At 37.6% G+C, this 25,763-nt stretch overlaps 1 pseudogene; it reads right to left on the bottom strand.

The window, feature by feature from the left end:
* Positions 1-2,597: 2,597 nt before the first annotated feature.
* LOC123459328 overlaps positions 2,598-25,763 on the bottom strand; it is a 103,456-nt pseudogene continuing 80,290 nt past the window's right edge.

The following is a 25,763-nucleotide window of genomic DNA, read 5'->3' as shown; positions in this document are numbered from 1 at the left end:
TAGCTTTTTATGTATTAGAGATTTTATGTATAGACAAATCATGGGTTTGTCCAATTCCTGTCAAGTTATTCTGTCACTGGGATAATGACTACATCAGTCAATCTGTGGTGGAAGGATGGGGAGATGCCTCAGGATCGTCCTTACCAACCTGTTGCTCTTGAAATCCTCCTGACCTCCTTCTTCAATGTTCCCTGGGCCTTGGTGAATATAAGTTAGTTGAGATTTGAGTTCTCTGCTGTCTCTGGTGTCTGCTTTGATGAGTTTTGAGTGTCCTCACTGTTTATCACCATCTCCCTGGAACAAGTTGTCAGAAATGCAGTGAAAGCAGCACTCATGTTGAAATCACCACTTCCTCTGTGATGTCTACTGGGCCCTGGTGAAAGTGCTTGGAAATGGCTATCTTTTCTTGTCATATTTATTGACATATAGAAAATATATTTCAAAAGAGTATTTAAAATTGTAAACATGTTTTTTTTAAAAATTTTTATTTAGATATTTGACAGAGAGAAAGATGCAGAGAAAGAGAGAGAGAATGGGTATACTAGGGCCTCCAGCCACTGCAAACAAACTCCAAAAGCGCGTATTACCCTGTGCATCTGGCTTATGTGAGTCCTGGAGAATTAAACCTGGGTCCTTTGGCTTAACCATTAAGCCATACCTCCAGCCCATAAACATGTTATTTTTTAAACTTGATAGTAATTTTCATACATGCACCTAACAGATTTTGGTCATGATTCCCTCCTATTAGTATCTTCCATTCTTCCCCTTTCCTGGTCCCCTTCCATGGAATCCCTTCCTTGTACCCCAGTTAGTCCCTCTTATAATTTGACATCTTTGGCGGTTTGAATTTGGTGTCCCCATATTCTCATTCTTGGTTCTCATTTTGTAGGTAGAGCCTTGTTTCAGGAGGTGTGCTTTTGGTGGCAGACTTAAGATGTTACAACCAGCTCCCTCTTGCCAGAACTCAGCTCATTTTCTTGTTGCTTTCCACCTGCTGTGGAAAGGAGTTCATGTCCAGCTTCACTCTGGCATCTTTCTCCTTCCATCATGAAGCTTTTCCTTGTGATTATAAGCCAAAGTTAACAACTTTCCACCCTTCAGCTGCTTTTGGTTGGGTGCTTTGTCTCAGTAATGAGGAGGTGAAGGTCCAAGAACGTTATTATTTTTCTCTTTCTTTCTTCCTTCCTTCCTTCCTTTCTTCCTTTCTCTTTTTCTTCCTTCCTTCCTCCCTTTTTTTCTTTCTCTCTTTTTTGGCTTTCATGTACCATACATAATGGAAATGTTGACAGAGTCAATATTACACTGGTCTTATGCAGGTAAAGCCAGCTATTGTGAGGTCATGAATGCAAAGTAACTTCATATCTTAAAGACAGCATTTCAAAGCACTGCTTTCTATCATCTGGTCTTATATTTTTTAAATATATATATATATATATATATATATATATATATATATATATATATAAATTTTTATTTGTTTTTTGACAGAGAGAGAGAGAGAGGGAGGGAGGGAGAATGGGGTGGGAGGGAGAGCATGCCAGGGCCTTCAACCATTGCAGATGAACTCCAGATGTGTGTGCTGCCTTGTGCATCTAGTTTATGTGGTTCCTGGGGAACAGAAATAGAACCTGGGTCCTTTGGCTTTGTAGACAAATGCCTTAACCACTAAGCCATATCTCCAGCCCAAGGTCTTATATTCTTTATAACACTTATTCTACAATATTCCCTTCTCTTTGCAGGGGTTGATAAAGATGTCTCATTTAGCACTGAATACTAACAACCACTTATTCTCATCACTTTGTGGAGTTTTGAGTCTCCCCAGAATTCATAGCCATCTGTTGAAAAAAGATGCTTCTCTCAACACAAAGAGAGCAACACTAATCTCCTTTTTTAATCACAAATATTTAGAGGACCACTTGATCGGCACTACATATCCATTTAGTCAAACAACAGTAGCAGCTTTCCCTGCTAGGGCCTATGATCTTCCTAGCCATGGACTTTTGACTAGTTTTTCAATATTAGCATGAATTTCCTCCCATGAGACAGTCCTCAAATTTAATCAGAATATATTATTATTCTTCCAGATAGTGTTTTTGAGAAATAGTCATTGATCTTAAAGTGTGGTGTCATCATGACACTTAACATTACTACAATGAAATAATAACATGCATATGTCCACTTTTATACTTAAGTAAGAATGCCTTTCTTATTTATAATTAGGAAAATGTTCACTAAATTATATTTTTTTAAATATCCATTCCAATAATGAAAATATATGGTCATAGTTTTGAATCAATTACCTTTATATCTTCTCTAGTTTAGTAAGCATACACAATTAATGTGTTTTTTTTTAAATATGATTAATTCACTTTTATCTTTCTGCATAAAATCCCTAAGTGGTAGGCACAGCTGGAGCCTGGGTCCTCTGCACTGGGTCCACTGAAACTGTGGGTTTTCACAAGATGGTCAGTGACTTCCTAGTGGGGCGACTTGGTGAATGCAGTCTCTTTCCAGAGGTCAGCGGTCAGACAGCTGTAGGTTTTGGAGTTGGCATCAAAGGAGGCCTTAGCAAAGTTTACCAGGGAGGCAGTAGTGTATCAGTCATCCATACCAGCCATCAGCAGGAGGTTCGTGGGCATGTGGAAGAGACAATTGCCAATGCCCCTGGGGCAGGGATAAGGCGCACCAGCACAGAGTCACAGTGGCCTGTCACCTTACAGGGGACTGTTTGGGGCTGGCCGACTTTTTTCCCCGAGTAGCTTTTCCGGACAACAAAATGGAGAGCTTGGCCAAGATGCTGGCCACTGTGATGGCAGTAGATACCTCCCTGGAGCACTTAACACCCAGGCCATGACTGTTACAGTCCCCAGTGGCGACAAAAGCCTTGAACCTGGTCTGCTGGGCAGCGTGAGTCTGCCTCTGCACTGGTGTGATCTTCATAACCTCATTCTCAAGGGACGCCTCCCAAAAGAAGTCAATAATCTCAGAACCCTGGATGGGCAGCGAGAGCAGATGGATCTCCTCCAGAGACTGGATCTTGATGTCCTTGACCAGGCCACCCAGCTTGGTGATAGGCATCCACTCCTTGACTTGGCTTTGCCTTTAGGAGCCCCTAAGCCTCACCCGACCACAGCCACGCCTATGACTGTGGCTTGGAGACCGAAGCCCAAACCTTCACAGAAGCCACCGTGGCCTCCCAGTCCTGGCCCAGGGTCCTCCTGTCCTCCCCTTGCACAGGCGTCATTTGCCATTTAGTGGTGTTTTCCCCAGGAAGAAGCTATGGGCTATGTCTTTTTGTTGTTGTTGTTTTGTTTATAAGAATCTCGATCATTAAAATTTGTCACATCCCTTGAAAATACCTATAGGACCTGATACCCGGGTGCCTAAAGTTAGATTTTGGCCTCAGGAATCAGAAATTAAACACGTGTACCATGGCTGAATTAACTGACGTCTCTGAACCTCTCTGGCAGAGGACTAGATTTTTTGGCAACATCATCCTTCCACTAGAATATTTAATTTCGAGCAGGTTTTGAATATACAGGGACTAGTCCTGGCATCCATATCTGATGCTAAGTTTGTTTTGATCTATACAAAACACACATAGGAGACAAGCTGTGGTTGTAACCTTAACCATGCTGGGTTATAAGAACTGGGGAAACCCCATTACAAAACTAAGCTCCTGGCACTAAAAAAGGGAACTTCTAAAGGAGTGAGCAGTCTGGCAGACATGTGCATCTAATCCGGTCCTGCTTCATCTTCAACTGAAATGCAGGAAAAGGCAAGAATCTCCTGTCCCACTCCAGGTTGTAGAGGACTTAAGACAAAATGATATTGGCTATCCATTTGTTCACACTGCTTTTCTCCTTTGATTTTTACTGCAATTTCAGTAGTATTTTGTCTTCATTTATTTTATTATTTGGGGAAAAGGAAACATTTTATGTTAATTTTCTTTATTAAGCAATGAGGTTCCATGTCTTGCACATGTTTCCTTTCTATTGAACTTCATAAAATTCATTCCATTATTGGTCTCTTTTCATTTATTTAAGCTAGTTTCTCCTTTTTCTAGTTTTTATGTCACTTCCCTTTATTTCATACTTTGCTACTTTTCCTTTTTAAAAACAAGTTTGAATTTAATTTAATTTATTTATTTTCAGGCAGAGAGCTAGAGAGAGGAGATAGACAGAGAGAGAATGGGTGGACCAGGGCCTCCAGTCACTGCAAACAAACCCCAGCTGCCTGTGTCCCCTTACACATCTGGCTTATGTGGATACTGGGGAATGGAACCTGTGTCCTTTGGCTTTGCAGGCAAGAGACCTACTTTTAATTTTTTAAATATTTTATTTTTATTTATTTGTCAGAGAAAGAGGGAGAGAGAGAAAGAGACAGAGAGAGAAATAGAAAGAGAGGGAGAGAATGGGAGTATCAGGGTCTCCAGCCACTGCAGTTGAACTCCAGATATGTCTGACTCCTCGTGCATCTGGCTAACATGGGTCCTGGGGAAGTGAACCTGGGTCCTTTGGCTTTGAAGGCAAACGCCTTAATTGCTAAGCCATCTCTCCAGCCCTACTTTCACTTTTGCCTAAATAGTTTTACATGCATATCCATTTTTGTACTATGGTTATTGATGATTTCCTAATTAGATTAATTTGAGTTTATATGCTTTATTGCTTTTGTATTATTGTTTTACAATGGCTTTCTCTCCTCGTGTTGAATGCTAATGGTGAATACGCCTTAAAGGGAAATGTTGTTCACCAATAGGTACAAGGATAGCAAAACAGGGGCTGAGAGATGGCTTAATGGTTAAGACATTTTCCTGCTAAGACAAAGGATCTGGGTCTGATTCTCCACAACCAAGTAGGCCAGATGCACAAGGTGTTGCATGCATCTGGAGTTCGTTTGCAGTGGCTGAGGCCCTGGATTGCCCTTTTTTTTCTCTCTCTCTCTCTCTCCCTCCCTCTCTTTCTTTTAAATAAATAAATTATATATATACACACATACACACACATATATACATATATATAAGTATATATATGTATATGTATATGTATATATACATGTAAAATCATGACTAATTATAATTCCTCAGTTATGGAATCCAAAGATACTGGAACTGATGAAAGGTTGAAAAAAGAATTCAAAGTAAACAGTGTCTCTCTACTGGAAATAAGAAGATAAAATCAGGAAACCAAATCAGAACACAAATAAGAAATCCAGCATTGTATAAGAGAAAGTCGTGCTAAGGGGGAAAATTTCAACACAGATTGACATGTTAAAAAAATAAATAAATAAATAGAAGCACTGCCAGCCATGATGGTGCACATGAGGCAGAAGTAGGAGGGTTGCTGAGAGTCTGAGGCCAGCCTGAGACAACATAGTGAATTCCAGGTCAGCCTGGCCTTCCTCAAAAAACAAAACTTAGAAATCAAAACTCAATTAAATATAAAATTGAGTGGAATATGTCACCAATAGTTTACATGAAGCAGTAGAAAGAATATCAGAGGTGAAATACAATATTGAAGAAATAATTGATTCAATCAATAAAGAAAAATATTAAAAATGAAAAGAAATCAGGCTGGAGAGATGGCTTAGTGGTTAAGCACCTGTGAAACCTAAGGACCCCGGTTCGAGGCTTGATTCCCCAGGACCCACATTAGCCAGACGCACAGGGGATCACACACGTCTGGAGTTCATTTGCAGTGGCTTGGAGGCCCTGGAGTGCCCATTCTCTCTCTGTCTCTCTCTCTCTCTCTCTCTGACTCTTTCTCTGTCTGTCACTCTCAAATAAATAAAAAAAAAAGAAAAAAAAATGAAAAGAAATCTAAGAAATGTTGGACATGGTTAAGAGAGCAACCCTCAGAATATTTGGGAAAAGGAACTTCCTTCGATACAAACTAAAGACACAAAACAACTCTTCAGTGAGATTAGAACAGAACGTTTCCTCATATCTAAGAATCAAAATATATATCTAAGAACAAGAGGTTCTTAGAAGCTCAAATAGATGTAACTGAAGATATTTTATGACATATAATGTCCAAAATACCAAGCCAGAAAAGCAAACACACAATAACAAAACACAAAAGAGAATAATCAACAAACACTAACTCTTTTACAAAGATAACCATAAAATAGTATTAAGTTTGTCAACAGAAAGTAAAGAAAGCACCAGGTTCAAGGACTGAAATTCTCAACAAAGATTATTATTACTTGGCAGTTTCTTTTTTTAAAACATTGACACAGAACTAAGGACATTTCAGTCTTAAACAGTTCATGAACACTAAGCTAGCACTGTAATAGATTCTTAAGTGAATCCTACAAATGGAGGAGAAAAACACAATGACAAGGGGACAGGAAGTAGTTTTCCCACAGAAAACTATGAAAAATATATCATGCCCAAATTCAGTAAGCCAGACAACTCCTAACATGAATAGGGAAAACATTAAAATAAACAATAAAAGTTTAAACAACCAGAAACATACTCAACAAATACAGGTGTCAATAAATTCCTCATAAATATAACTTGTTATTTATTTATTTATTGTGGTAGGGTCTAACTCTAGCTGCAGGTAACCTGAAGCCTACTCTGTAGTCCCAGGCTGGCCTAGAAGTTACCACAATCCTCCTACCTCTGCCTCCTAAATGCTGGGATTAAAGGTTTGTGCCACTAAGCCCAGCAACAACCTGAGATATAGGGTAAATTTTCCAAAGAAAAGATATAGACAAGCTGATTGGATTAAAAAACATGATCCAACTATTTCCTTTCCATTAATCCAATCAGCTAGCTGTCCAAGAGAGGGAAATTATTAAAGTTAATATATCAAGAAAATGTAATCCCGAAATAGGTAGAGGTAGAATATATCTAACACTGGTGAGTTTAAAACTAAATTAGGATACAGAGTTGAACAATCAAGAATATTTAACAAAATACCACCAACAAAGAATGGAAAAGGCATGAGGGTTCCTGGACTGGCGGTAGCAGCCCATTACAAATCTTGAGGAGAACATAATGTTTCAGCCATATGAATGGAGGACCTCAGACATGCAGGAAAAATTCTCTACAACTGTTTCATTTTTAAAAATTTTTGTCGTTGTTGTTGTTCATTCATATTTATTTGAGAGTGACAGAAACAGAGGAAGAGGCAGAGAGAATGAGAGAGAGAGAGAATGGATGTGCCAGGGCTTCCAGCCACTGCAAACGATCTCCAGATGCATGCACCCCCTTGTGCATCTGGCTAACATGGGTCCTGGGGAATTGAGCCTCGAACCAGGGTCTTTAGGCTTCACAGGCAAGCGCTTAACCACTAAGCCATCTCTCCAGGCCTCTAAAATTGTTTCTATATACCAAGCCTTTAAATAAAAGCTTGGACACCATTTTATTATCAGCTAGATGGCAGGACATAAAAATAATAGTACTTTTCTTTTCCCCTATGAATCTGAAAGAAATTTGTAACTGTCAACAGAAGTGAGAAGGGTGGAAAATCAAGGGAGCATCACTGGAAAAGTCACACTGTGAGAGGCTAGAGAGAATACAGAAATGCTGAACGGTAGTATAGTCCCAATGTGGTAGGGACACACTATGTCTGCAAAATAAGAGAAAAAGAGAGCCTCTCCAAAAGCAGAGGGATCAAAAATAAATTCTGGGGCTGGAGATATGGCTTAGTGTTTAAAGCATTTGCCTATGAAGCCAAAGGGCTCAGATTTGATTCCCATGACCCATTTAACCCAAATGTACAAGGGACATATGCATCTGGGGTTGCCTTGCAGTGGCTAGAGGCCCTGGCATGCCCATTCTCCCTCTATTCATCGCTCTTGTCTCTCTCTCTCATTCTGATTGCAAATTAATTAATTAATTAATTAATTAATTAATTAAAATAAAAAAATAACTAAATTATTTAAAAAAATCTAAATCAGCAGATCCTCAAGCTCAAAAAGCAGATGGTTAAGGTCCTTCCACATATTCCTATTACTCTCAGCCAAGGACAGGAGATTTCCTAATAGAAATTGCAATAAGCCCCTCTGTTGAGGAGAACAGAAAACTCACCACTACTAAGACTAATTCCTACCTCCTCCCCAGACTGAGAGAACTGAGTGAACTCAGCAACATGTTAAGTGATGAACTCAAACTTTGGATGCCAATATACCCAGGCAGAGACTGTAATGAACTGGTCAAGCCAGGCATGGTGGCATACGATGTTAATCCCAGCACTCGGGAGGCAGAGGTAGGAGGATTGCCGTGAGTTCAAGGCCACCCTGAGACTCCATAGTGAATTCCAGGTCAGCCTGGGCTAGAGTGAGACCCTACCTAGATTTAAAAAAACAAAAAAAAAAGAAGAAGAAAAAAGAAAAGAAAAAAGAAAGAAAAACTGGTCGAGAGGCAGCCTCAGCCCTGAAAAGATGTGAAGATCTGTCTGCCAAAGCATATATAAGCATGGGAATGGCCTTGCCATGAGCCTCCTGATATGGAAATCCATGCAGAAAATGTACAACCACCCAGAACACAGAAGGGACAGTAGGGGACAGGTTACACCTTATTCTAAGACCATAGTCCATGCTGAGTGCTTGCAGACTTTTGCTAAAGGTCTAAACCTTATAGACAACAGAGTATAATTTTCTAACAAGATTGCTCTCCAGGGAAGCAGTGAATACAGTCCACTTTGTTTTCACCTATTTGAACTTAAGACACAAACAGCTGTCCTCATACCAGCAGAGTTATCTCCCCAGGATGACTCAGGGGGAGCATGGAATAACTCCATTACAGCAAAAAAGAAATAGCACATAATGCTACAGTTTCTTCTTCTACTTTGTGCTTCTTTCCATCTCAACTTTCAATTTTATATTATTAGTCCATAAATTGCTTATTTTTAATCTTCATTATTTTATTTCTTTTTCTGCTCTTGTGGTGGCTAACATGGCATGTTAACTTGATTGGATTAAAAACACCCAGGGAGGGCTGGAGTTAAGCGTTTGTCTGTGAAGCCTAAGGCCCCCGGTTCGAGGCTTGACTCCCCAGGACTCCCCAGATGCACAAGAGGGCAACTGCGTCCAGAGTTCGTTTGCAGTGGCTAGAGGCCTTAGCATGCACACTTTCTGTCTCTCTGTCTCTCTGTCTCTCTGTCTCTCTCTCTCTCTCTCTCTCTCTGCCTCTTTCTCTCTCTATCACTCTCAAATAAATAAAAATAAACAAAACAAAAATTAAAAAAACACCCAGGGAGAAGGGCACGTAGCATAGTAGCGCATGGTTTACTTACTATGCCCAAGGCCTTGGGTTCCGTCCCTAGCACATACAATAAAACAAAACTATAATAACTAAAAGTACCATCCAGGGCATGAATGAACATTCTTTTTAGGTAATGTTAATATCTGCTTCATTTTTTTTTATTCTTTAATAAGTTATTTTAGATCTGCAGTTATAGTAGCATTAGCATTGACCGCCCCCCCCCCACAAAGATTTCTAACATTTGCCTCTTGGAGCACATAGATATCGCCCTAGTTGGCAGAAGTAACTTGTACACATGTGATTATAGTATGAATTTTCAGATGAGTACATTACTTTGTGCTGTCCCACTAGGAACTTAGTGAATGCAATGAAATGTGGAGACAAAGTGGTTTTAAGCTATTGAAATTCCCTTCAAACTTCTGAGCTACAGAACTTCCAATAATAGATCTACATCATTTAACACTTGAAGTTGGTATTTTCTTTTTGTTTTTGTTATAACAAAAACAAAAAGCAAGAGGAAACTAATAGATATTGTGAATGAACAATATATTCAGATATAGTCATGCTAACTTTTTGACATTGCCTTTTATACAAAGTATACATTGTTACCACACTTGTAATTACAATACCTGTTTGGGCTTGACTACATACATTTTATGTCAGCTATATTTCTGTTTCATCTCAATTTTCCTTTTTCTTTTTCATATTTCCCCAGTTTTTCACTATAACTGATGCCATTTTTGCTAGATTGCTTTCATTATTTTAAAGTCAGCCAATGGTAATAGCCAATTTCATCGAGTTTTCTTTTTATATTATTTTCATCTCAAGTATCTGAAACCCTGAAATCTACTCCATACAACGTAATGGTTCATACTGAACTTTTCAGGATTGAATCAGCATATTTTTATGTCCCTGTGGCTTGAGACACTACCTGGTAATAAGCTAAAGACTTAAGAAGGTCCTCTAAATCTTAGGGACTCTGGAGTACTGTTAATAACAGTGAGACGGGACTGAATTACTCACACTGACAACCAAGTATTCAGCACAGACTTCCCTGTTCATCAGGTCAATAGATGACAGATATATGATAGATAGATACTAGATAGATCATAGATAGATAGATATGATAGATAATAATTTTGATAAAGAAAATGTATGATGTATTTCTTCCTGTGGTTTCATGGAGATAAATCCCTCTGATCATTTGCTTTCTATCTATCATTGCATTTTTCAAGTGTAAAAAATATTTATGTTTCCCAAACATTGATATGAGCTCATGCTTATGTAAAGGAGAGCTGAGGTCATTGCTGTCTTTAAGGTATATTTAAATAGCTCTGGACTAATTGCTAAACATATTATCACTCCCCTTTCTATTATTTTAATTTCAAGGAGTTGGAACTTATAAGTTACTTGGGAATTTTGCCATATTTTCTCCTACTATCTATACTATTTTAACTTTATTTTATAAAATTAAGTTAAACTTGAAGTTTTCTCTGTTGCTTGAGTCTCTATGTAGCTAGCTGTAATTTAAGATACTTAAAAAAAAAAAAACTTATTTGAGAGAGAGAGAGAGAGATTAATCAGTGGTCTACCAGGGCCTCTTGCAGATGCAAATGAACTCCAGACATAAATGCCAATTTGTTCATCTTACTTTAAGCAATCACCTTTAACTGCTGAGAATCTCCCCAGCCTAAAAGCTGCTTTTAAACAACCTGCAACCCAGGCTGTAACCAGTAACTGATTCTTGGTAACTCATAGCAGTCAAGCTCAGATAAACATTGGCTACTATGGTGGTTTGAATGTAACATGATGCCCATAGTCTTGACTGTTGGAGATTACACTTTCTGCTTAGTCCCCAGATGGTGGACTCTTGGGTGGTAGAGACTTGCTGGAGAAGGTATATCACTCATGGTGAGTCTTGAGGTTTTAGCTCAGCTGTGTCTTCAGAGCCAGTTCCATCAGATGAGTTCCTTCCTGCCGTGGTGATAAATGTCACTCCTTGGGGCATGCTCTGCATGACTGTTCACCATGATGAAACTTCCCCTTGACAATGTAAACTGAAATGAGCCTCCCATAAGCCACTTCTGGTCAGGTGTTTTGTCCCAGCAATGAGAAGGTAACTATGATAGAATGAACTAGACTAACCATGTCCTCCTAATGCATATAGACCTTCCAACACAAAATGCTTCACTTCAGGGTGGTAATGGGCAAAACCAAAGCAAATCAAAGTTTCTATGTTACTTTTCTTTTCTCCGAACACATTCTGCCTGTACACATGGCTTGCTTGTTAAGCTATGGTCCTCTCCTGCTTTAGTGCTAACTCAGTCAAGTCATTATTTGGTGGAATAACTCAAAATAACTCTAAAGTATTTCTTGTGACTTTTGAGTCGTTGGTCCACAAATAGTACACATTTTATGTAGGAAAGTTCCAATAATGGCAATATTCCTAAGTAGATTTGATAAGAGCAGAATTGAAGCATTGAAATATTCTAACATTAAATTTCGTTGAAATTGTTGTTTAACTGTACCAATAATTATAACTTCACTGTGATGAGTTGTTACTACTTCTATGGTTACACTTCATCTTTATTACTATTTCTGAGAAAGTAGTCATCTTTTTTGGCTATATTATTAAGAAACACAAAGACATGCTAATTTGATGTCATTGCAAATAAAAACTTATTTCTCAGGTACATAACTACTTGTTTTTTTAAACACATAGATTTCTGTTTATCTTCACTATTTTAAATAGAAAAGAAAAATCATATGATTAATTTTACTAAGGGAATGGTTAAATTATTTGGAATTTTGGCCCACTATTATCTTGTTGATAAATTATCTTTCTAAACGCTATTTGCCAATGTACTACTTGTATTTCTGTAATTTACTTTTATTTTCTTAACGAAGAGATTCATAACAATAGAGAAATTAAGTGACTGATATAAAGAGTAATTCAAGTTAAAATTAGAGCCTGATATCATAATGGACTTAAAAATTAACTAAATCTCTGAGGGAACTTTGGGAACTCTTTTGATGCAGCAGAAATTGAAAGTTTAGACTCCAGAGACAAAATCTAAAGTGGATGTTCCCTAGGGGACAGGGATTTATATTTTATTTTTATTATATCCTAAGCATCTGTATTTTGTTCAGCATGTTCCATGTGCTTAACAATCTGCCAATTATATAAAATAAATATTTTGCATAGATGGATATGCATTTGGAAGGATGGAAAATATTGCAATTTTTACATAAAAACAAAAATCTTAGCTAGCTAAAATACTTTTAATAAAAATGATTGGGAAAACATTATATTACCAAAGGTACCTGACTTATTACATAGGTAAAAATACCTACTGTGGGGCTGGAGAGATGGCTTAGCTGTTAAGTGCTTGCCTGTGAAGCCTAAGGACCCCGGTTCGAGGCTCGGTTCCCCAGGTCCCACATTAGCCAGATGCACAAGGCGCGCACGCATCTGGAGTTCATTTGCAGAGGCTGGAAGCCCTGGCGCGCCCATTCTCTCTCTCTCCCTCTATCTGTCTTTCTCTCTGTGTCTGTTGCTCTCAAATAAATAAATAAAAAAAAATTAAAAAAATACCTATTGTGATTTTCATTTGAAGAATAGGCATATATGTACTTCTATACACACAAAATCAGGGTAAAGGGAGAGAGAAAAACCCAGATCAACCAAGTGTGTAGTAATCAATGTTTACCATGCATCAAAAACTGTAGCCCATAAAAAAAGCAGCAAATTGTGTAACCTAGAAAAAGGAAAATCAGTACATGAATGAAGCACTAGCATGGCAGAGGAAATGATTTTTGCAGAAACAGACTTTAGCCTTAACTGCATGCCTTATTAATAGTTTATACTAAAATGTAAGAAAAAAAATGAAATTTACATTTTGTTTTATAAAACTAAGTATAACTTCTAGTAAAACATATTAAATAAAAATATTAGTTGATGTGCATAAAATCTATTAGAATTTTCAGAATAAACAAGTCAAAGTAAAAAGATAGCAAGTATTAAATTTTCTCTAAAAAAATAATGGTTATCCCATTTATATGGTGCTAATCTTACTCTCCATTGGAGAATTTGCTTGTCTTTTTCAGATAGAAGCAGATCCTAAGCAGAGAACCACTCCATCATACCTCAAAAGGGCCCCCGTTGAAACTAAGAATAAGTGGGGAAACAAGCAGTAGTGTTTTTTTTTTTTTTTTCCTGGTGAACCTGGTACTAGCAGAAGGGTAAAGGAGATAGATACAAAGAACAATCAACTACTACCATACCAGATATACAGAGACACAGAGGCTCCCAAAACCTCATCACTAAAGCAGACCAAAAATGAACCCAACATGGCTCAGGGAAATTTGCAGAAGATGGGGCAAAAAGAATGTCAGAGCCACATGTTGCATCATGACATGCAGAAACATTGCCTCCTACCCATAACTGATGTCTAACCCCACAATGTATGACCCATATTCCCCAACTAGGAGGGTCTCTGCAGAGTGGGGAAGACAGGGAGGAGGCTAACAATGGTAACAACTTGACTGTATTCACTGAGTACAAAACTACTACTACTAATACTAAAGATAGCAATGAAATCTCAACACATTTAAGTGCAGAATGGTAAAAGCCAGACACACAAAGGAAAAAGGAACTCAAGACTTGTGGAACAAAATATAATCAGCCTAACATGTTTTATTTATGTAGGTATCATGTTAGTTATTTACTTGTGTGTGTGGGTTTGTGTGTGTGTGTGTGTGTGTGTGTGTGTGTGTGTGTGTGTGTGTGTGTAGACAGAGAGAGAGTGAAAGACAGAAAGAGAGAGGAACGGATGGTCACAGTTGGGCCTCTTGTTGCTACAACCTCCAGATTCATGCACCACTTTTTGCATCTGGCTTTTCATGGGAAATGGAGAATTGAGACCTGAGCAGAAGGCTTTTAAGCAAGTGTTGTTAAACATTGAAATATTTCTTCTTGTCCAGTATAACACTATTTGTATTTAGGCAAAATTATAGCCCAGAAATTTTTGAAAAAAGAATGGATGAAATGTATAAATGTTGGGCCAGAGCAATGGATTATCAGTCAAGGCACTTGTCTGGAAAGCCTAAGGATGTAGGTTTGATTCCCCAGTACCCATGTAAGCCAGATGCAAGGTAGCACATGCCTCTGCAGTTTGTTTTCAGTGGCTGGAGGTTCTGGCGCACCCATTCTCTGTCTGTCTGTCTGTCTGTCTGTCTGCCTGTCTTTCTCTCTCTCTCTGCCTATTTCTCTCAAATAAATAAATTGTTCAAAAACTTTTAAAAGTATAAATGCCATACACACACACACACACATATACATACATACACACACACACACACACACACACACACACACACACACACAAACATATGGAATATAAATGTCAGTTAAACAAAAACAAGGTAAAAATTTTAAAACAAATACCAAAAATAAGAAGAAAGCTTCATCATCTATAGATCTCTACAAAATAAATTGTCATTCAAGGTAAAGGAATATAACTCTAGAAACATGATACCAGAAAGAAATAAAAATTCCAGAATTATAAAAATATTTTTCTTTTTTAATATATTTTATTTATTTGTTTATTTTAGAGAACAAAGAGGTGGAAGGAGAGAGAGAAAGAGAGACAGAGACAGAAAATGGGAGAGCCAGGGCATCCAGCCACTGCAAACAAACTCCAGACACATGTGCTCCCCTGTGCATGGCTTATGTGGGCCCTAGAGAATCAAACTGGGATCCTTTGGCTTTGCAGTCAAATACCTTAACTGCTAAGCCATCTCTCCAGACCTAAAGATAACTTTCTCTATAGAAAGAGATTTTACTCTTAAAAAAATAACTGTACATTTTCATAAGAATTCAGTGGTTTCAGACTTTTCAGGAAATTCTCACCAGATATTGTGGAGCACTGTTGTAATCTCAGCACTGGGGAGGCAGGAACAGGAGGATGAAGGAGTTCAAGGATTGTCTCATCTACATAGCCATGTTCAAGGCCATCCTGGACTACATGAGACACTGCTTCAAAAAAGGAGGAAGGAAAGAAAGAAACTCTTCTGTTATGTTGATACAGTAGAAAATTTTAATATGTGTGAAGTAATCTTATAACCCAATAATATCTTTAAAAATCCTAAGATGTCTTCAAATTCCTGGCAATATATAGTTGCAACCTTTAAAAACCTAATCCCCTTAAATTTATGGATATAGTTAGAAACAAAGAATAAAATTTGGATGGGAAAAATATATACATACACACATATCTCACATAGAATTAGGAGGAGTCAAATATACCCAGAGAAACACATCCAATCTCATAGAGAATTTCAATTTATAACTTAATTTTTAAATTGGCAAATAGAGGTAAAATATATAACACTTATCTATAGTTTTTCCACGTGGCAAATAATTGTTATGTTGTTTTTATATATTAATTATTCTGTGGTATTATGACTACAAATTAATATATAATTTTAAAAATCATAATGTAACTATAATTGTCAAGTCATACTATATTAAGTAATGTTTATATAAAATAGAGATTGAAATTATCAAATATTAGAAAGTCAAAATAAAAATATTTAATAATTCAATACATTTAACCTGAGCAAAACAAAGATTCTAATAAAATGAAACTATGCATATTTTACATATATAGAGATATATCATGAGAAATGAAACTTTGTGTCCTAAAGCTATATAGAGATATTTTATGAAGAAAAAATGAATCTTGCAAAAAAAGGCAATCCTTAAAACTTTATGTGGTGGGCTAGAGAAATGAGAAACAACTTAGCAGTAAAGGCACTTGCCTGCAAAGACAAAGGACCTAGTTTTGAGTCTCCAGCACCCACGTAAGCCAAAAGCACAAAGTGGCACATGCATCTAGAGTTTGTTTGTGGTGGCTGGAGGCCCTGGCATGCCCATTCTCTATCTTCCCTTTCTCTCTCTTGCTCATTAAGAAATAAATAAAATTTAAAGAAACAAGGGTATTTTATTAATATAAATTGTTGACAACAACTAAGATGCTAAAGGAAATCCCTGGTAAGGAAGTAAATACTAAACAATGTGGGAGTTGTATAGTCTTCACCACTCACATATAGTTACACTTTGTCTACACATACCCTTTGTCCTACATGATCCTATACCATACGGATGGTTAAAAGTAAATCAATATATGTGCTAACTTCATTTGCTGAAAATTCACTAAGCAAGTAAATTAGGGAGAAATTAATTTTGCATAAATATAAGTTTTCCAATTAGTATCTGTAAAAAACGAGAAAAAAGAAGAGTCCAGACATGATAACAAAACATTTACTTCACCTGGAGAGTAATAAATTTGTAAAAGATGGTGAGTGGAAAAAAGGTTAATTTTATTTTTTCACTTTGATCATTCTGCTGAATTTAAAACATGCACTACAATGCCGTTCTTGTTTGTGGTATTTTTCATTTTCTAGTAAAAAATGTTTCATGATGGCTTTGTTGCAGTTACATTCTCAAGGCTGGCACAGACACCCAATCAAAAGCAGCTTGTGGGAGGAAAGGGTTTATTTTGGCATATAGACTTGAGGGGGAGCTCCATGATGACCGGGAATAATGTGGCATGAGGAAAAGCTGGAAATTACCCCTTGGCCAGCATCAGGTGGACAAGAGCAGCAGGAATGTGTGCCAAGTAACACTAGCAAGTTAGGATCAATTAGCTATCAAGGTCTACCCCCAGCAACACACCTCCTCCAGCAAGGCTCCACTTCACAAATCGCCATCAGCTAGAGATCAAGCATTCAAAACACATGAGTTTGTGAGCGACATATCATTTAATCCAACAAAGCAGAGTATTTTTGCCTTGCTTTTCTACGTTGCCTTAATACATGCCATGTAATAACTAGAGTAAATTTGTTTTAACATTCTTGTGTAGTATCTACTTTTGTTGAACTAACTATTATAATATTTTTACATGTTTAGTCTAGGAACCTTTAAGCTAAGTTTCTCCCTGAGTGTAACAATTTTCAAATTATTCAGTTGCAAGTTACACAAATTCTTGACTCACTAAAGTTGTAATGTTAATATTTTAACTAAATTTTATTAAGCATTTAGAATCCCAATAACTTTAATGCATATGATTTGAATCTAATGAATATAATTGATATCCCTCATTGATATTTTGATTTTTAATAACATCAAAATCTGAGTCCACTGTGGTTAATGAAATGCTAAAACAGGACTTCTGGTCAAAAAAAAAAAAATCCTGACAAAAATGAAATGAAATACTTTAAAAATAAACTAAGTAGTAGTATTTATCCCCAAAACTCCTCATAAGGCTCCTGAGTTGAAAGTATCAGTTTGTAAGGCAATCTGTAGTCTGTATTCTAGTTCTTACATTACAAAGACAGAGAAATTTCCATCCCCTGGTCTTACAACTGCCTAATCCCTAACAGTTGCAACTATTCACACAACTGCTAACAGATGTTATTCTAGCTACATCTTGAGTTGTTCATAAAAGAAAGAATGATACCTCACTATTAGTTATGGAAAACACATTTGCTCTAAACACATCTTTATGGTATTTCAGGCTTTGATTCCTCAAGGAAATGTTCACTCTCTTCTCATCTCTTCTTCCCATATGGCTCTTCTCCACCAACTTCTCCTTTTTATTGTTTTATTCATCGTAGTGCCCAGAAGGTTGCTTTGTCTTTCTCCCTTATTATATCACAATTTCCATTGAGAACCTAGCCATTGTCTTCTTAGAGCCTTCCAAAGGGCTGACAGTATATCTAAGGACACAGCTGATGGCTGAGACTTATTGTGTAAAATATTAGAGACATGTAGTAAAGGTTAATATCCAACTTACCCACTTTCCCAAAACCATCTGTTCTTTCTTCAGATGGAGCCACAACTTACTACAAGACAAAAGACTGAAAATGTTTTAAAAACCCTGCTCTTTCATGAATCTTGAACTCATATATCTTCAAGTAAGGTGTTAAGGACCATGCTCCTGATGGCTATGCAGACAACAATGTTTTCCTCTTCCAGCTTTTAATGGATCCTAATGTTTTGTAGCTGCATAGTTTTCATTTGCCTCAGTCTGTGAAGGACTGTGTTGTTTTTATTTTACTCTGTGTGTGGTTTTATTTTCTTTTTTATAAGGAAAAAAAAATAACACAGGGGTTTAGGGTTTACCTCTAATCCAGGAAGACTTCCTCATGAGATCCTGAACTAATTATGATTATGATGATACTATGTTCCAATATAGTCCTAGTCTGAGGGACCCCGTGGATCTGAAATATGGGGTCATGCAAGTGAATTTACTATACTATTTTATATTGATTTAAGTTATTTAGAAGTGTTACCTAATTTTTTAAATTGGGGATAATATTGTATGTTATTTAATTCAATACGCTCTTTATACTATATCATAAATATAAATGTATATACACATATATACGGACATGCATGCAGGTGTGCATGCATGAAGGGAGATCGAGGCAGAGATAACAGAGGGCAATAACAACAACACATATTTCCTCTTTTGTCAGGGTGGCCTCACTAACTCTTGCATAATTAAGGTCAAAGCTTTACAAAGTTCATCTTTTAGAATTGAAAGCAGAAAAAAAGATTTACACCTGTGTAGCTATATTCTTAATAGAGTGTTTTTTTTTTTAAATAATTTAATCATTTATGGTAACAATGGTAGTTTCAGTCCAATACTTCCTATAAACTGACTGTTTTGAAGGCTGGGTCCCCAGCTCATGGCAGTTTGGGAGGTGGAGCTTTTCTGGAGAAGGTGGTGTGTTGGGGACAGGCTTTGGAGTGTTATAGCCATCTCCCCCTTGTCAAAATTTTCTCCCTCACCTGGCAATGGTTTCTTCCTGCTGTGCTAGAGAGATGTCTAGCGTATGTTCATGCCATTCTTTCTCCTATCAACATGAAGCTTCCACTTCAGCCTGTGAGGCAAATAAGCCCTTTCTTCCCACCAGCTGCTTCTGGTCAGGTACTAAGTCCCAGCAATGAAGTAACTACAACAGTCAGATTGCCTCCCATACCCATCAAGTGAAATATGGATCTGTTCCTGAAAGGTTAGCATTGTAATAAGCCACTACACATGAATTCTTCATTCTCAAAACCACTAGAACTTCTTCATGAATCCTTACCTCAGAAGAACAAATGAGCATGGGGGAAATCAGAAGCCACCACACAGGACAGGGGGAAGTTAGATGCATAACCTAATCAAAAAAATCCAAACAGAAAATTAACAAACAGAAAAGCATTGCACCCACCCAGGCATCATCAGCCCCTAAGAATAAGATGCTAATAGAACTTGAATATGCCTTATTCCTTTTCTAAAGGCCATTCTACATGCATGGTTCAGCAATTTTTCTAAATAAAGATATATTAAAAAGCAGTGAATGGTATAATTTTAATATTTTTACTCTCTTCAAAATGCAAACAAAATTAACAGATTTTAACAGACATGAGAAAACATAAGGATACATATTAATCATCTTAGTGAAGGAGCATGAGAGATGACTAAGTGGTTCAAGACACATATTGCAAAGCTTGATGACCTGGACTCAATTGCTCAGTAGCCACATAAGCCAGGTGCACAAAGTGGCACATGCATCTGGAATTTGTTTACAGTGGCAAGATGCCCTCAAGTGTCCATTCTCTCTCCCTCTCTTTCTCTCTCTCTCTCTCTCTCTCTCTCTCTCCTCTCTCTCTGCTTGAAAATAAATCAATAACAATGGAGTAGTATACTAATATTAAGAGCTACAGACTAGAGAGATGGTTTAGTGGTTGAGATGCTTGTCTGCAAAGCCCAAGGTCTCAGTTTCAATTCTGTAGTACCCATGTAAGCCAAATTCACAAGGTGGCACAGGCATCTGGACTTTGTTTGCAGTGGCTGGGGTCCCTGGCATGCCAACTCTCGTTCTCTCTCTCTCTCTCTTCCCTCTTAAAAAATAAAGAAATAAGACAACTAAAGTCTAACCAGTTATTTAAAAAATGAAGAGGAACTGCAGTGACTGAAGTAAATCAATATAAGAAAATAAGGGTGCTATCTTTTAATGTAATAAAATAAAAGTTTACCAGGCATGATGGTGCATGTCTTTAATCCCAGCACTTGGGAGGTAGAGGAATGAGGATCACCATGAGTTCGAGGCTGCCCTGAGAATACATGGTGAATTTCAGGTCAGTCTGGGCTAGAGTGAGATCCTGCCTTGAAAAATGAAAATTATTAATAATAATAATAATAATAATAATTCTTTTTAGGAAATATCTATTTTAGAAGTAGTTATTTATGCATGTCCCCTTGCCATCCCTCAATCAAGTGAGTAACTGATCCTATCAGCCAGGCAGATGACAGGATAATCTACTGAGAGTCTGCAGAAAGGCAGAATTTAAAAGCTGAGGGATTTGTGCATGTTGAACTTCCCAACTCACTCCTAGAATTTGAAAGGGATGATTACCATGCTCAGTCAGGAGATAAGGCAGGCTAGCACATAAAGCCCAAATCCCAAACAATAGGAAACAGAGAAAAAATGAAAATGTGTACTTTTAAAAAACCTGCAAAGTAATATAAACTTCAGAAAGGTTATCCTTATGAACACACACTATGGGCACAAATTCTATGACATCAAGACATGTCATCAGGACAATTAGGAGCATTAGCAATGTAAAGTTTCCAAAAATTTTACAGAGAAGATTTATAAAAATTAGAATAATGCTTACCATGGTGTTAAGAGGATCAACTTATTCATGAAATGCACCAGCTCCACAAACAAAGTGTCTCGTAAAGATAGCAGTGATGGTTGTAATAAAAATGATTGAAAATTAAAATATTTACAATAAATTATTGTCCCACACGCAGCCGTGAGGTTTGTGAGAGAAATACCTGATATTATTAAGAGCTGGCAGACATTAAATTGTGTGAAAATATATTCACAATAATGTTTTCATCTTCATCTGTTAAGACTCTGAAATAGAAAAGCACACAAGGACTTATAAAGCACTGGAAGATTATCTTTGTAAATTTATCTTTAAATTACAGATATGGCTCTGTGAGCTTTTCGTAGAGATGAAATTGTTTCCTGCTTAAACCACCTGAGGATGAAATTAAACACACTTCAGCTGGTGTGTGCCCATGGGAGGTCTCTGAAGAGTCTGTTTGTATAAGAAATTTCTGAATTGCTTTTCTCACCTCCTGAGGTGCTTATAGAGGATGACCTCTATTGAGGAAATATTAAGTGCTTTCTAAGGTCCCTGGGTAAAGTTTTTAAAAGATAAAATGAATAAAATAAAATTTAATCTCTAAAAATGCTTCAAATAAAAGTTTCTCAAGTATTTTATTTTTCAGTTACTTAAGTCATTAACTCTTAGTAGGAAAGCATCATTTCCAAATAAGATTGTCTGTGGTCTCATGAATTTATTTGTTTACAAGGAGAAAAATCGTAATCCAATTTACTATATTCATAATATGGAAATTTCATTTTTAACATAAATGATATTAAATGTTTCTACATAAAGGTTTATTAGTAAAATATTAATTATACTATGAATAATAGGAAACTAAATTTGAAATAATTAAAATATGTCACACAAAAAATTACTGAAACAATACTTTTTGCACTGAACATACTGGCTTTATTATTTATAATGTTATGCCATGTTGCTCAAAACAGAAAAAGTATGAGCTGTTTTATATTACTTGGACCGTATTTTTTGTAAACAGGGAACCCCCAAAAATGTTAATGATATGCTTTCAGTGAACAAATCACTTTAAGGAAAGTATACCAGGACTGGGAAGACGGCATGATGGGTCAGAGCACTCGAATAAGCGCAAGTACGTTTGACCTCCAGCACCCGCATCAAAACCCGGGCATGTCCATGCATGCCGGGAGTATTAGTTTTGAGAGGGATTGAGACACGTATTGCTGGTGCTTTCCAGCCAGTCTGACAGAGAAAATGGCAGCTTCAGGTCCAGAGAGGGTCTCTGTCTCAAGGAAGTAAGGCAGGAAAACCATACGGGATGTAGCAGTCAGGATGGCATTGCTGGGGGAAACCACAAGACCAGGAGCAGCTTTGGGGGAAAGGGGGATTTATTTTGGCTTACAGACTCGAAGGGAAGCTCCATCATGGAAGGGGGAAATGACGGCACGAGCAGAGGGTGGATATGCCTCCCTGGCCAATATAAGGTGGACAACAGCAACAGGAGAGTGTGCCAAACATGGGCAAGGAAACCTGGCTCTAATACCCATAAGCCTGAACCCAAAAATACACTGCCTCCAAGAGGCATTAGTTCCCAAATCTCCATCAGCTGGGAACCTAGCATTCAGAACACCTAAGATTATGGGGGGGGCGGGCACCTGAAGCAAACTATTACACAAAAAAGGATACTGAACATTTTTCTATTTTTAATCTAAATATTTGAGAAAGAGAAAGGGGCAGAGGGGTAGAGAAAGAATAGGTGCATTAGGGCCTTGATCCAGTCCAAGCAAATTTCAGGCACATGTACCACCTTGCACATCTGGCTTATATGGGTCCTGGGGAATTGAGCTTGGGTTCTTTGGCTTTGCATGCCTTAACCACTGTGCCCTCTCTCCAGCCCCCAGAACGTTTTCTGTAGCTTCTTTACTCTGTATGCATGGCATGCACATCTGCCCATACATGTGCATACACACATCCATATAGTATGGATGTACACCCCCCCCACACACACACACCTGTAAGTTTCAGCACTAAAGATATCACGAAAAGAATTACATTACAAGCCGGGCGTGGTGGCGCACGTCTTTAATTCCAGCACTCGGAGGCAGAGGTAGGAGGATTGCCATGAGTTCGAGGCCACCCTGAGACTCCATAGTGAATTCCAGGTCAGCCTGGGCTAGAATGAGACCCTACCTTGAAAAACAAAAACAAAAACAAACAAAAAAGAATTACATTACAAAAATGATTTTGGATACAGAGTTTCAAAATAAGATGTTTAATATCTGAAATATAAAGTAATGTCACTCAATGAACAAGTAACAGAAAGATGCAAAGGCAAAACAAAACCAAACTACTATAGAACATAACGCTGGAAATTGTGAATTTGCAGTCATGATAAACGACGAATCTCTAGGTCGACCATGCTATCCACATTCCACGGATTAAGTAATACTATAGTGGACCATCCACATGGAGTGAACATAATGAAGATCAAATGATCTGTAAGATATTATTATACGATATATGAAATGATGAAATAACAAACACAGCCTGGTATGTGCAATTAAGTGTGTAACACCTCTATGGTATTTCCCTTTCATAATTAATGATAAAATATCTCATTTCTGAATAATACAAGGCAGGACAAATAGGGAGAATTTGAGGGATGGGACAGGTGGACTTCACCCTGGGGTCCAGTTGAACTTTCTCAGATACTTTGAGATAAAAATTCCAGCACAATTAAGGTAAATTTCTGTGAAGAATTCCTGCATACAGAAAGGAATGCATTCAGATTGAGATATTTCCAGTAAGGGTGTTAAAATAGTATTGAACCTTGCATAAGGCCTAAGTATTCTTGCCCTTGGGTCTGGCCTTATTTCTTTACCAGCAATAAATCTGCAATTTTCTGAGAATCCCACAAGACTATAAACTTTCCATGAAGTCAAAGCATATGTCTTAACCCACTTTTGGTATAATATACTGAGCATTTCTTCAACTATCATGACCTATGTTTTTGTCCTAACCTGAAATTCTGTCACTGCACCTCAAGAACCAGCTGATGACCTTATTTTCTAAGAGATAAAATGTCCTTGGCAATGTAAACTGAAAGTGTTGTCCATAGTCTTGTTTCTTTGCCATTCAGCCTCATACTGGACCCTCAGATGGTGGAAATTTGTGACATGTCTCTTTGCTGGGAAAGATAATGTCACTCAAGGCAGAGTTTGAGGGTTATTATCCCAGCTCCAAGCCCAGTACTGATTTTCATTCACCCAGATATGTGAGAGCTCCCTCCTCCTGCCATCTTGTTTCCCTGTCATATGAAACTTCCCATTTATGCTACAATTGAGAAGGAAACTTTCTTCCCATATGCTGTTTCTGGTCAGCTGTTTTGTCCCAGCAATAAAAAGTTAACAGCAGATACGAAGCTCATATCCAACCTGGACTATCCTTCCCAAGAGTCCTTTGCTCTTTGCCCCTTAATGTCTGAGTGTAACACTCTGTTAATATCTCCTCTTAATAACTTCCATTGTTGCTTAATGCTTGCTCCCAATAATCTTCTATGCATCAATCTTGATAATCTTGGCTTCACATGACTAAAGGTCTCTAAAAAGACCGCAGATTGCTGCAGGCATCTGTGGGCAGCTGTCATGGCAGCAGAATACACATATAATTAGAAAATCTGAATACAACTGTTATTCGTGTTGATAGTAAAGGATAAAGAGTCCTTTATCCTGGAATCTAGTTTAAGTTACTCATTCACTTTGTGGAAATAATTCTAGCATAATTAGCATATTTTTCTGTGAGGACTATATATAGTTATATAGTTTCAATCTTAAACATGTTTGTCTAACCTTCATAACTGGCTAATAATACCAAACTTGGGTACAAACAATTGTCACAGTTTAAACAAAGAAATTAGTTATTAAAGCCAATTACAAATTTCTCATAAAAGACATGAAATATTATAGGCAACATAAAGTTTAAGAGTTACGGGCTGGAGAGATGGCTTAGTGGTTAAGCACTTGCCTGTGAAGCCTAAGGACCCTGGTACAAGTCTTGATTCCTCAGGACCCACGTTAGCCAGATGCATAAACATTTGGAGTTCGTTTGCAGTGGATGGAGGCCCTGGAGCACCCATTCTCACTGTATCACTCTCTCTGCCTCTTTCTCTCTGTCTGTCACTCTCAAATGAATAAATAAAAATTAACCAATTTTTTTAACTTAAAAAAAATAAGTTACAATATTCATTGTGATGCAAGATGTTTAAAGTTCAGGGCAGGTTTAGATTCATAAAATGCTGAAGATCCCCAGGCTTATTATGAGCCCCATTTCTGCATTCTTGTTTAAGTTAACAAAGAATTGAAAACGGGGACTCAGAGAAGGGTAGGGTAGGAATAAGGAGATTTATTTTAGGGAGAGTTGGGATACAGAGGAAAGACTAGCTGGAAGGAGATGCCAAAATAAATCTTTCCTCTTTCCAGGCTGACTAAGAGGTGGAGGGGAGATGGAGACAAGCTCCCTCAAATAGACAGACAGAGAGAGAGGGGAGGGGGGAGAGAGAGAGAGAGATAATTAGGAAAGCACCCAAAACAAGGTAAAAAAGTGCCCAAACAGGAGACCCTACCTCTTCACTGCGTGTCTGTGAAGAATGATGTAAGTGCTCAATCACACACACAGTGAAACAGTCAAGAGCTTAGGAAACAAGCAACACTTTCCCCAAAGGGCCAGGAGCAACCAAACATAAGGGCGCAAGGGGCCAAGACAAACTTACATGTATGACCAGGTTCGTTTATATGGGTCATGCACAAAATTAGGGTGTGTCTTATCATCAGACTCAGG

Source organism: Jaculus jaculus, chromosome 3, assembly GCF_020740685.1.
Source record: "Jaculus jaculus isolate mJacJac1 chromosome 3, mJacJac1.mat.Y.cur, whole genome shotgun sequence".
Lineage (NCBI taxonomy): Eukaryota > Metazoa > Chordata > Mammalia > Rodentia > Dipodidae > Jaculus > Jaculus jaculus.
This window is presented reverse-complemented; position numbering and strand designations above follow the sequence as displayed.